This window comes from Myzus persicae, unplaced genomic scaffold (assembly GCF_001856785.1).
Source record: "Myzus persicae strain clone G006 unplaced genomic scaffold, MPER_G0061.0, whole genome shotgun sequence".
In the NCBI taxonomy this organism is placed as follows: Eukaryota; Metazoa; Arthropoda; class Insecta; order Hemiptera; family Aphididae; genus Myzus; species Myzus persicae.
This window is the reverse complement of record NW_019103297.1, coordinates 145322-159769: the sequence shown is the minus strand read 5'-3', so window position 1 is coordinate 159769 and position 14448 is coordinate 145322.

Genomic DNA, 14448 nt, shown 5'->3' with positions numbered 1-14448 from the left:
GATACAGTAATTTTGATTAGGACTTTAGACAGTCTTTAGTCTATACCTTCCAGCAGGGACGGACTTTGCAGGCGGGATACCAGGAGTTTAATCTGTAGGGATGTTTTTGTTCAGGTTTATCGGTTAAGGCTCATCTTGTCGACAGACGTAGACGCATTTTCTAATGCCATTGTATTACAGAAAACTGTCTAGTTGCGGCTTATGATTGTCGGACATGGGTGTGCGACAATAATATTGTCACGATGTATGTATTAAGGAAATTCCTTTAATAGATAATATGAAAAAAGTATAAATTGTCAAAAATAGATGCTTGTGTTATATTATGGTTTTCGTTAATCGGTAATTCCTACCTAATCCTAATGAACGTCTGCGCCGCCTAAAATGTGCGACAATTTATTATAATCACACTAACTTCCACCTATTCCGGTGTCGCCGAAATCATAATCGACCAATTTTGCAAAAGACCTGAAACGTTAACAAATTGCTTAATATGTATTACCTAATAAGTATTCTGGAGTCTAAACATATGTATTTTAAATAAAAATGATAACATTTCTTTGTACCTACTAACCAACTTTTAATTTTACTAATAATATTAAGTGTTCCAAATTCCCAAAATGATATTCAATAATTTTATATGAAAGTATACGTTTTTTGAAGGTTGTTTTTATTGGTATACTTAAGTGTGTCGATTTTTTTTATTTTCCCGGAAGAAATTTTTGACCCAGTCCGGCCCTGCCTTCCAGTCAACACTGTTTTGGATCACACGTTCGACTATATATTATGTTGCCAATTATATCCGTCGGGTCGTAAGTACTGACCAGTGACCATCCGCTATCCTGGCTACTTGTCCACTAGAAATAAAAATAAACGTATTCACTGTCCGCATTACTACATTAGTATAGGTAAGTAGTAACTACCTAGTAACCAATGCCGTTACGTACTGCTTATTAGTAAACTACACTACAACAATACTATATACATACTTAATATAGACGTATAATACACAGTCTTGTGGAATAGAATATATTATCTATCTAATATTATCAATTATCACCATACTTATACTTAACCTTTTTGTAGAACACGAGAAGTTACATAATGTGACATAATCGGGTAGGTAGTGTAAAAAGATATATCAAAAAATATAAAAGGTAAGATAACGGAATTCTCCAAAATACTGATTTTAAGATCTACTTTAAAATTCATATAAATTAAACTTTGTTATCAATTCGTCAATTTAATATACAAATAAATATTATAAGTCACACCACAGACTTAATTGTTTATACTATAGTTGATACCGATGACTACTATGCAACAGTCATCTGTATAGATCTCGAATAATGAATTATTTCTAAATATTAAGAGTTAATATAATGAATTTAATTATTTACTTTTTACTGTTTCACTAATGAGGTCAATTTTATTTAAAAAATTGATGATGTTGGCTTCTTTGTCTTCCATAAAAATGTCTTTCATATATTTTAATTAGGCTCAATACGTATACAAGTGTTGAAAGCATTTTAGCTAAACTATAGAGACGGGGTGTTATTTTTGTATTTCATAATGTTTGAATAACTGATTAATTTTCTACATGTAGTTAAATAATACTAAACTGGCGATTAACAATTATGATTACTGACTTTTATCACTTCCTTTATTTTAATTAACCGTACTTACTGATTTTCTACCTCACAATATTCTATTTCAGAAGCTATATGTCAATATACTAAACTTCAATACCTAAGCATAATTATTGTATAAATTATAATATAAATAAGGTATAAATATAAAGTAGATAATTATATTACATGAAAATATTATTGAGGTACTATTTCAATTAGTTTTAAATGCGTCGTATCATAATATAATGAAAAAAATATTTATTTTTTTATCGAACTTAAGCATGGAAACTGTGGCTATTAGATGTTTATAGGGAAAAACGGTTGATTTGAAACACGTATTTGTATGTGTGGCGCCTTGCCACATTGTGGTCACCCATCCGAGTGAAAGCAAAGACAGCCAGTACGTACGCTCAGAGAGTTGCCGCAGATTGAGCGTATGACAGTGGCTCACCAAGCCACATAATATAAAATGTTTATATTAATAATTACTACAGCTACACTACATACAGTCTACACCCTTGAAAATAATACAATTGACTATTATTTGTTTTTATTGGTTTAAAAGAAACTAGTTTTACAATTGTATATTAAGACTGTCACATTTTTTAAATTTCAGCCAGGATAAATCACATTTAGCTTTATATAACAATATATGGACAATTTTATATAAAAAAGAGCAAACTTTATAAACTTTATGTTTTTAATTTGTATTGACTAATACATAAGATTATAATATGTCATAATTTTTTAACAAAACAAATATTGTAGGTAATACAAATTCATGAACGTTACTGTGAAATGTCGAATTGGATTTATACGGAATGATGCGACCTTGAACGTAAAAATCTTGAACTGTTCATTCCTTGAACGTAAAAACTAAACGTACCTATTTCAACAAAGTCTATTTGAATGAAATAACCTTGAACCTTGTAATTAATTATTATAGTAATTACACATTGTATAAATCTTAAAAAACTCTTAAAATAATGTTCAAGAATTTTTTTAAAGATACCAATAAAATTAACTAGCATATTATACAATATTAAGCGATGCAAATAATAACAATAAATAGTATAAAACAGTAGCCGGAGAACTCGCTTCTGCAGTATATAAGTTTAGGTATCTCATTTAGTAGGTCACTGTAATGGATCTGTTAGAACTTAAATATGAATTTTTAAGGACCCTGTCACTGGATAGCTACACTTTGCTTTTAATTTTAACTCCCTTTTATATTCTGAGCGGAGCTATGAATGTATTGATTTTACAATGATATGTGTTTAATTTAATTTTTATTTTCTGTGTCTGTGTAAATAATGCTTCGATTTTCAATTTCAGTACCTATTCCGGTGGGAAAGTGAATCTAGTTGGTGTATTTGGGATGTCAAAATTCTCAAGATTCTCAGTAGTTTTAAAAGCGCAGTAAAAAAAAATGAATATTTTTACACAAAATCGAAATTAGTTTTTGGTGTAAATCTTTAAAAAATTTGGGTAGATACATGAAATTTTCACTAAATGTTTATAATAACTAAAAGATTTTGCCCCATGTTGAACTATTATTATAGACATATGAAAATTTCGCTAGGTCAATAAACTTGAAAATGTAATACAAAGTTCCTAGTAAGTTGTTAGTTGAAATTTGAAAACTGTTTCCACAATAATTTCTTACGAGTGTCTAAATTTCAAATTTTGGCAAAATATGTACAAATTACGAAAATAAATTTTCAAACATTATTTTGAGTTAGAAATTTATAAAAAATGTTCTTTTATGTAAAAAATTTGAAAATTGAATACAAGATTCCTCATCAGTTTGTCTATCTTTATCAAAAATAATGTTGGTTATTTCATTGTAATTTAAAAACATAAATGATAAATGTAAGCAGTAGGAACTAATAAGTAATGTAAGTATGTAAGCCCAGTATTTTTATAGTTTTTTTATGGTTAAATGTGGACGAAATTACATATTAAATAACCAAGTATATAATGATTTAGGTTATTTTGTTGTAATTTAAAAGTATATTATTTGTGGGTACCTACTTGAAACTTTTAGAGTATAAATTATCATATTTTATTTACGCAATGACTAATTTTCAAATGTAATGTTTTTGGCAAACTGAATTTAACCTACGGTAGTAGTGTAGTGCTAATGCCGAATAGTGAAATAAATTACTTTAATCACAATAATATTATCAAATATGCTAAGTAGTAAGTAATATTATAGACTGACAGACCGTCTTCACTCAGAATCGTTTTTCGTATACAATGATTTTATATCATTGAATTCAAATTAACACCATCCATTTTAGTGACCCACTTGTAAAATATTGTACAGCATAGTGGCATCCACTTACTCGCTTTTTTTGTATCGTTTCTCTCTATGGACCTATTTGCTTATTGTACATTTTTTTGTACAGAATGTTCATGTTTTATATTTGTATACAAAAAAAAAAATCCAACTCAATGACAAATTATTGTACATATGAAAACGATTTTGAGTGAAGGAGATGGATGAAACAGTATCTGTTTCTAAGGATGATATTGTATCTCATAAACTATAAAACTGAAACTATATAACGATAACTGTATGTCTGTAAACTAATATTAGATATTATGTCTAATTTTAAGCAACTATTCCTTTTCAATCAAAATTCTGAATAACAACCAAAAATAAAAAATTGTTTTCGAAATTTGATATTACACAATTTTTAATATTTCCTTTTCCCTCCACTTCGGTACTATACTCTCTTCAGATTTAGAGAACACAAGTTCACGCATGCATAAATGATGGGTGGGAGGCAGTGCCGGCTGTAAGTATAGTGAGGATACATGCATGAACTCGATGTGTTTTCGTCCGCCTCCTGGTGTTATCTTATTTTGTATGGAGTAGGTACCTAAAAAGATAAAATTTGGAATCAGAAACCACTCTCGATTTTGTAGATTTAAGTCCATAAGTCTTCATCATGTTATGTTTTTAATGATTGTAGACCTATTCATTCTGTGGGTTATTTTATGTGTATACCTATAGCAAAATGCAATACCAATTAATGATATTAATGTTGCACCTGATGATAACATTTTATAATTACTTTCTTGATTTTTAATCAAGGAAGTATGGTAATTGAAATGAAAAAAGTCTGCATTTTGAAAACTTCAAAAATGTGTGTTAAATAGGAAAATAATAAAAATGTAGAGGAATAATATCTAGTAGCTACTTAAAATATGTACCAACGACATTTTTTTTTTTACAAGCAACTATATACTCTGTTAAACATGAGAACACAACGGTTTTGCGCATCCCCCATGTCACCCTGCAACCGAAACCGGTGCCCAATGACAGGTGAATTGTGTGGGGATGCGCAGAAGGACTGATTTTGTTCGGGCCGCGGTCCGTTCTCTCTCTGAACAGAGTAATGAGAAAATATTTATATGAAATCGTTGATGCATATTAAATCAATGTGCATTAATAAGTTAAATCATAAGTTAGGTGCATCATATAAACACCCTTTAAATTATCACAAGTTAGTTACTACGTATGTATTATTATTTATTATATATCTACTAGGTATATCAGTAAGCTTGATATTTCACCATTCACTCCTGGCCTCGGGAGCCCACAGCCCTGAGGTATACATCATTTTATTTATATTTTATAAACTATATTCTATATATTATATATTATTTATTTATAGTTGGTTTCTCTGTGTCAGTACTTCAGTAGTCACTTACCAGTAATAGTTGGCAGTTTGGCACTATATATGTAGGGACCAGCGCATTATTTAGTATGTGATAATTGTTTGTTTGTCAATCGATTGATAAAAATGCACATCAAATGTATCAATAAAAGTCAAATTATACACTGAACTCAAGAATTGTTATTATTTGTATTATTTGTATTGTTCATCAAAGTTTTAATCGGTTAAATTTACTTTTTACTTTTTTGCGTTTATAATAGTATACTGTGTGACTACGGCGGGAAGCGAGCTATTTAAATTGCAGTCGACGTGTGCAGCACGAGCTGCATGCGAGAGCAGCATTTTGTCCAAAACCGAAATTGCCTTCCCGCAAGAGCCACACATAATATTTTTTGTCACGCCTCTGAGTTCATCGATCACGGGAAAAGTAATACAAAGTCTATGCAAAAACCAGACGGTTCTACGAAAACAATTTAACGATAGAAAAATGTTGAAGTTTCATGCAAGGAGCCAAGAAGGTTATAAATTATAATATATGAATATAAGATGTAACAAAAATGTTTTGCTTGTAAGGATCGTCGTATAGATTTCAGTGCCTGGTTGTGCAAGAGAAACGCCAGCACTTTGTAGGATTTCCATTTTACCGCCCGGCTCTATTGGGATTCCCACTTAAACACCCACTGAACAGGGAAAGGTCGCTTTCCAACTCTTCAACTGTCATCAAAATACATATATGGCTATTTAAAGGGTGTTCAAAATGTTTGGAAACGGTCATATTAGGACCATAACTGGGACTGAAAAACGATGAAATTATGTATATTGATTTAATTAATGTCTAATGGGGTGATTAAAAATATTACCTTACATAAATGTGCAGCAGTGTTACCTATTATTTCTATAATGCTATATTATAGTTGTTCAAATATGTAAATAGTATTGAAATTTAAAACGTTTCCAAATTTTTGAACTGCACATTCTATATAAACTATGAATGTACCAAATTTAGCCTAAAAACTGGACATATTGTATAACCATACAATATTATATTTATAAAAGATACTTACTGTCGGTACATAGAGCAGTGTATGATGGTACCAAAACATTAGTTGTGTAGTGTAACACAGTTTGAAATGTATGTATATCATTCGGCATGCACCATCCACACGTCATGGCCAATGGAGAATATGGGTTATGGGTACATTATTTTCTTGTTATCATTAGATTCGTGGAGATTTGTGATTTGTTTGATTAACGAGAATGATGAGGCCAAAGTTTGAATATAGGTACTCCTATTTCCCAAGTAGTGTGTATAGTGGATAGGTATATGATGCGTAAAACTGCACACGGTTGTCGGAATTAACCAAGATCACCATGATTTGAAAAATCAAGAAAAATGAATTTTTCACCATGATTGCCACGTAAATCACAGGCCATATTGTATAATGTATACATATACGGTAGATATAGGTATTCGCTAACGAGTAACCGCAATATTATCCGGTGGTCCTACTACTTTCAACACCGACCATTTTCAATTTTTCCTCGTCGTTCTATTAATACAATCTCGATTAAACAATTTTCGCATCTCCGCCCCCATTGTTTACGAGTCCGTTTAATATAGTATTATGTTATAAATTTATACTGGTGTGAAGACTGCAGAGCAACTACATTCCAGCAAAACAACCAACAAGTATTGAACATTTGTACAACTGTTGGTAAGTATACTTTATTACGAGTGAGTCTCATGATTTCCGGTTTGACGAAACGATCGTCCCGCACCCGTTCTCCAAGAGCGGCACGTCTACGCGTAAGGTTAGAGTGACATTATAGACACTAAGAAGCACTTGAATGCAGATCATGATGGCCACTCATATATTCTTCAAGGGTTTCTTAAATGGATTTGTAAAATCTTAGTAAAACCTTGATCTAATGGTCACGTTATTCGCTATCAGATGATTTTTAGTATAAACGTATAAATATATGAATATAATACGATGTACAGGGTTACTTTGTATTATTCATATTTACGATGTAGAGACCTAGATCATAGTACAATAAATAGTGCTTTTACAAAATATTACTATTTTTCGTGCTTTTCCCTTTGCGGCAAAGATATGTAAAAAACTAAGCATTTATGCTTAATAATATCGTTTATACAGGTTTAATGACTAGGGATTTATTTAATTTAAATGTATAGTTGCAGGAACAATAAAAGTATATGTGATGACTGATGACTGATGAGTGACGACTGATTAGTGAAATTATTGTACATAAATAGCTAAAGTAAGAAGATTTCAGTCACATTAATTATTTTTTTATTTAGAAAACCCACTTATACAGCTTGTATTTAAATGATTTAAGAATGGTTGTATGTACAATATACGCTTTTAACGTTTTCTTTTTGGCTTTGGATAAATCGTCTAATATCGAAATCGTCTATGAGTAGTTGGTTCTCAATGTAATGTAGACGGTAGAGTGTACTATTTATTATGATATGTATTTGTAGACTTATAGTTTTCTTAATAATAAATTAAATAATGAAATGTTAAAATATATACTGAGCTGCCGACTGTCGAGTCTAATTTATTGTATTAAATCATATTGATGAGGTATATAGGTAAAGAAGATTATTATACGAGCATGTCATCATGGTATTAAATAATAACAAAATAATGAAATATTTGATAATTTAATTTTTAAGTATTTAATAATTTGTGAGCATTTTTATACTTTGTTTTACTTATTTTAATTTCGAATGATATACCTAAAAGGATACAGCTTTAAATAGGTCTAAATATTTTTAAAGTTTTATTAAGTATAGAAAATTATAGTTGTATAAAAGTTTCCATAATCTACGGGGCCGCGGTTAATATTTTTTGAATAACAACAGAATAACTAAAATCATTTATTGAAAAATAGTTATTTTTAATATCCAATGACATCCACACTTGGTTTTTTATTTAAACGTTTATACAAAATGTACCTGACTTTACAGTAGACGTTTCATTTTTGTATGAAACCCTTTGTGTTCAATTTTCAAAGCTTTTAGTATAATTTAATATACTCAATGATTATAGGTTTATATGGCTATAATATGTATACAAATTAAAAATGTAATTAATATTTAACTAGGTATAAAATGATTTTCAGTTTTTCGTGGTTTTTAATAAATCATTCATACAAACCACAATGATAATCAAACAAAAACATAGGTAATAAATAATAATATATTAGAGTCGGTAATTAATCACTATTCACTTTTATTATAGATACAACAATATTATCATGTTGTCACACGGTTCAGTGGTATAACCAATTTATAACGGGAGAGGGATAGCTCGATAGCCAATAGAATATTTTAATACATTATTATTATATATATGGCACCGTCATATAACATGTATTATTTACATTTTGGGATAAAATAAATATATCGGTTAAAACTTATGGACCAGGGTTGCAATTGTTTCACTCAGAGAATACTTTGCACTTTTGCAGTTTGCAGGATAAAAGCCTAAGTTAACACTGAAAAGAATTAAGTACCTATATAAAAATAACTATTACTATTATAGATAATTCTCTGCCACTGCGACAGTAGCAACTAGCAACATTAATAAGTAATAACCGTACCGTATGTCAGTAGCAGATGAGGAAAAAGTGATTTACTGGACGAGATGACATATTTTTTTTTTAATAGTAATGATTAATATTATAATATTATAATGTTTATAAAAAATCATGGTATGTTTTTTTTCCCTTATGAACCTCTCAACAGCTAACATGGGAGGGGGAACTGCGTTAGCAATATGTTCAATGACCTAGTATATGTATCTCGTGACTTACTAACTAACTCCACAAGCAGGGATATCTTTAGAAAATCAGTTATGCGAATTCAAAATCAATTTGATGTCTAAATCTCTGAACCTTTCTAAAATTGTAATTCCCAAACAACAAAAAAATATTGGAAAATAAAAACTGATATCAAAATCAAATTTCACGTGTCAAGTGTTTTAAAAATAATGTGAAAAAGTGTGGTTTTCACGTGCGTGCCATGGGCGCAACATAGGTCAATATTATTTTGGATGGAGGGATAATGTAGTCCCAACGAACGTCACAATAAATTGACGATTGAACATTTTATAATACCAAGTCTCAACTCAAGTCCTAAGAACTTTTAAAAGTTTAGGAAGGCTAAGCCCTGTCTATCCTAGCCCCCTCCCCCAACGAGTGTGTTGTACGTATACTGTCGCGGCGCGTTAAAATATTTCAATACGATATAATGAAATACGGTCTGTGTGGCGGTGGCGTTATCGATGTCCGGTGTCGCGCACGCTGAGTTCGCGTAAATAAAATAATAGGCGTTGTCAGGCCTGGATCGATTAAAACTCACTGCCGCCACACGCTTACGAGCGTACATAGTATTTTCGGTGTACGCGACTACACGCCGCCACGCGTTTCCCTCTCGATCGGCCGCGACGACGAGGCCTATTTAATATATTATTATTATTATTATATGTATGCGTGTAAACCCGCCGTCCACTCGCCGCACCGTCGACGTCGGAATGCCATTCATTCGCAGATCCGGCAAAACGAACGGCGGCGAGCGCGGGCAGAGATCGTTGCAACTACCGCCGCAGAGAGGTACTCGGCGGCGGAGCGCGCGCATACATAATATTATCTCGTACGCACACACACACACACACACACACACACGTACACGCGCGCGCGCGCGCACGAGAGTTAACCGGCCTCTGCGGACGCGATCACCGTCGCATTCCACAGCATCCGGCGGACGGCTGTCGACGCCGCCGCCGCCGCAACCGCAACCACCGCTCTTCCCCGAGTATAAACGCCGCCGCGCGACCCGCGACTGTGTCGTCGTCGTCGTGTGTGTGTGTGTGTGTGTATATATATAATATAATATATATACGTAGACGCGCGCGCGTACATATTATATACGCCATGCCGCCGCCGTTGCGCGAATCGACCCGCGGAATACGCCCTACAGACGACTTCGTCTAGACGTCTTGTTACACGGATGCGACGACGACCTACACAAATAACGAAAATAGATTATTAAAAGGTGTCTCATCTCTCTATATCGTCCTGTACGAATACGATGTCTTAAACCACCGACGCTAGCACTCGTGTACACGTTGTTAATGTATACAATGCATTAAATATACGAATACAGTTATACGACCTTTAGAGAGTACCTACAATATTATATAATAACGAACGTATATACTTTACTCACCCCCCCCCCCCCCCCGCGAAATTCGTTTTGGGCAACCGTCTTGATAATTTATAAGTTATGAGATGTGCATAAGATACTTCTAATTAAGTAGAGAGAGATACATAATGTATAATATGTGAAAATACGTATCGCAAGCGTGTGGCACGTCGAACACCAACTGCATAGGTACTGCAGTTACTGTGTACACGTTATATACTTACATTTTTTTTATCGCAATCTACCGATTATACCGTTATATTATTATTATTATTATGTATATAAATAAAATACTATAATATACAGTAATACAGTGTCTACACTCTTAGTCTTAGATCATTTACTTCTCATTTCACGTACGATGGTTATTATACAATTATAGATAGGTACTAGTATATAATTAACTACATAAAGAATTCTATAGTTTCCTGTGTATTTTTTTTCGTACACCACTTATAAGTAAAAATTCAACCGTGATATAGGAGTAATACGACGTTCGGTATACTACCTACTGCAAACGAAACGAACTATGGACGGACGCTCGTTTGACGTTTCCGTTACCTATTTTATTAACGGAGAGGCAGCAGTGCGGCACCATAAAGATAAATGATAATATTATATTATGTTACTATATATTATTGTCTATATAATATCGTGCACAGCATTCCGTTAATCGTTAAAATCGAGCCGCACTGCACTCGCTAAAATGTCGCACCGCACCACATATTTAGTGTCATGCACCATATATGTAGTGTACAAGCTACAAACATGCATGCATGGTACATTTATTGTATAAATATAGATCTATACGAGCGTATAAACGCGCGCGCTCTCGATTACACATACCTATAGATACGTCATACGATCGTTATTTACCGCGGAGAAAGAGGTACATATATATGACGTGCGCGCATACCTATACAGTCTACACAGTCCACACATCAGTATTAGAGTAGGTAGTACTAGGTACACACACACACACACACACACATTCTCGGGCGCACTATAAAAGTGTGTAAAAAATAATACATTGCGTCCGTCTGGTAGTGGTACAAAACGAATTTCTTCAGACTAGACGATAATCTGCGCGACTGCCCGAATATACACAACAAATCTACCTTTAAACGACCAAAACAAGTCTATAGCTAAAAAATAAATGAGCTCAAAGTATTAATATTATAATAATAACGTCCCCTTCGCCCTATACTCGGTCATTTAGATACGTGATAAATGATAATCTTATGCAATTATTTGTTAGCTCAACATATTGTCGACTATTTTTCATTGATTGTACTTATGTAGTGTAAAAAAAGTTCGAATCCTCGTAAAATGAACACTCGGAAGACCGGAATTGAGCGTCTTTATAATCGACTATTATTTGACCTATTTGGCAGTTTCTAATACTGCAGTAAAGGATATATTTTAAAAAAGGTACATATTGGCTAACCTAACCTATTGGCTATTATACATTTATTACCCACTTAATAATAAGCCACAACTATCAACAAAGTTTGTAATATTTTGGAACTTTAATTTCAACTTCCAAATCATTACTATATTTTATACGACAATATAATAATTAATATAGTCTACGTAAACTTAATATTATATATAATATTATGTAAAAACGTATAAGATAATCCATAACTTATAGGATTCTGGTTCATAAAAATAATGTAAATTTGCCAATCTATATTATAATCGACTGATGAGTGATGGTTGATAGTTGATACCACGTCGTTAAGTTGAATAAATAGAGAAACAATTTTTACACTAATATACTAAACTTGAATGACAATTCATTCATAAAAGATAACGATGTAATTACTAATTTGGCCAAGGAAGCAGATCTTTTAAGTTTAATCTCGATGCATAAAGTGTTCATCAATTTAACCATTCGCATTCGAATTAGAATTGCAATTGTATTGAACCTATGGTGGTAATAGTGTCGGTAGTGACAATTTCATTTAGACTGGGTATGCATACTTCAGTGTATGCATTAAACATGAACGTTCACGCTCGAACTACTATACTATACTATATCTAAAAGATCTATTTTTGGAACTAGGGGCATCACAGACGATTTTGTTAGGGGCCCCGTAAATTTTAGCGCCGGCTCCGAGTGCCTCAGGTATGTATGATGGCATTTGCTGTTAATAGTTTCTATTAACAGCACGTATAATTATAAATGTTCCTTTATGATTAACTGTAAATACCTTTATAAACTGTGATGTCCAAATGTATTCAAGGGTCATGAATCATGTTAAACTGAATCATACATTTCACAGCAAACATATTTTTCATCCGTGAGTACATTACTGAACTATAGATATACTATTGAAACTTGCATACCACAATTTACAAAATATAAATGTATGATAATTCTATTCTATAATATTAGGACTGCAGTGTGTTCAGTAAAGATGGTGGGGTGAATATTTGAATATTTTCAGGATTATCGTACACCTATTATTTAAAATGATTCAATGTTTTTATTTAAAGTTAACATTGTATAAGTAGGTACAAAATAAATTAAAATATAGCATAAGTATAAACTAATTTAATATGATTTTTGGTAAAGGTACCTAGCTTCAGTATTTATCACTGTGTCACAGCTCTAAAAGCAACATTGCTTGAAAGGAACGCGTTCAAAGAAACTTGTTTCAATGATTTCAGGAACTCGACGGGAACGTAGTTCTTTTTTTCATGTGAAGAAACATAGTTGGATTTCGTTTAGTTTTTGGAGGAACACGAACAATTTTATTAGCTAATTTTTTCATTAGAAATTTAGTTAATATTATAATAAGTTTTATTATACTACAATTTACGAAAGTATTGACAGTGTTTACAAAAATGTCGAATCAGTCAAGGGGGTCTTATCGATCTTAACTTGTATGAAATAATCAAATTAAATATTTTAAAGACAAAACATTGTTGCTACAATTTATAAACTATATTAATACAATTTTAAAATTATTGATGAAAGCAAAATGTTCTTTATTTAGGAACGAGAAAAGGAACTAGTTCCTTTCTTTAAGCCAGATACGAGAAACGCTTAATTCCTTTTTGACAAAATGAACGTGAATGTGAAGAGAATTTGTTTCAAGAATTAGTATTTTTAAATGTAAGGTATCTTAGTTTAGATGGTATATTTCAAATAAATAACTATACTTAGACATTTAAAACAAATAAGAAGAAAAAGTACTACACAATAAACTTAACAAAAAGAAAAAAGAAAAAAAGCAATATTGACTTTACAAATTCTAATTAATATATAATACAAACAGAAACAGTAGGTAGAAGTAGAATATAATATTATACAGATTACGAAATATTAAAATTTAAAATATAGGATCTATAGTACAGCCTATTGGTAGTCAATTTACTTATAAAGTTATAAGTTATAACTACTAAAATTAGGTATTTTTTAATTGAAAAAATTAAAGAAGAACATTAATTAAAGTTTCAGATGTGTTTTTCATTATAAATTGATAAAAATTAAATAAAGAAAATCTATGATAAACCTAGTTAGAATTTTCTGGATTCCTTTGATTTGTATATTCTCTTATATTATTTATTAGGTGTCAGGTAAGCCATAAGTATATAGGTACCTATAACACCAATAATATATTTTCCATAAAAATATTTCTGAGATATAATTTTTTGTTTCCACTTCTCTTCCCCCACCCACAATATTTTCAATGGTTTCCTGCCTATAACATATTATTACAGTTTTATCCTAAATTATAAAAATTGTGTAACGTGTGAAGCTAAAAATAATTTTAGATTAGGTAGATACATTTTATCAATATATAGATTATAGGTAGGCCGTAGGTGTATACTATATACCGTTATAATATACCTTACCTATCTGTTTCCTGTTGATGTTTTTAATATT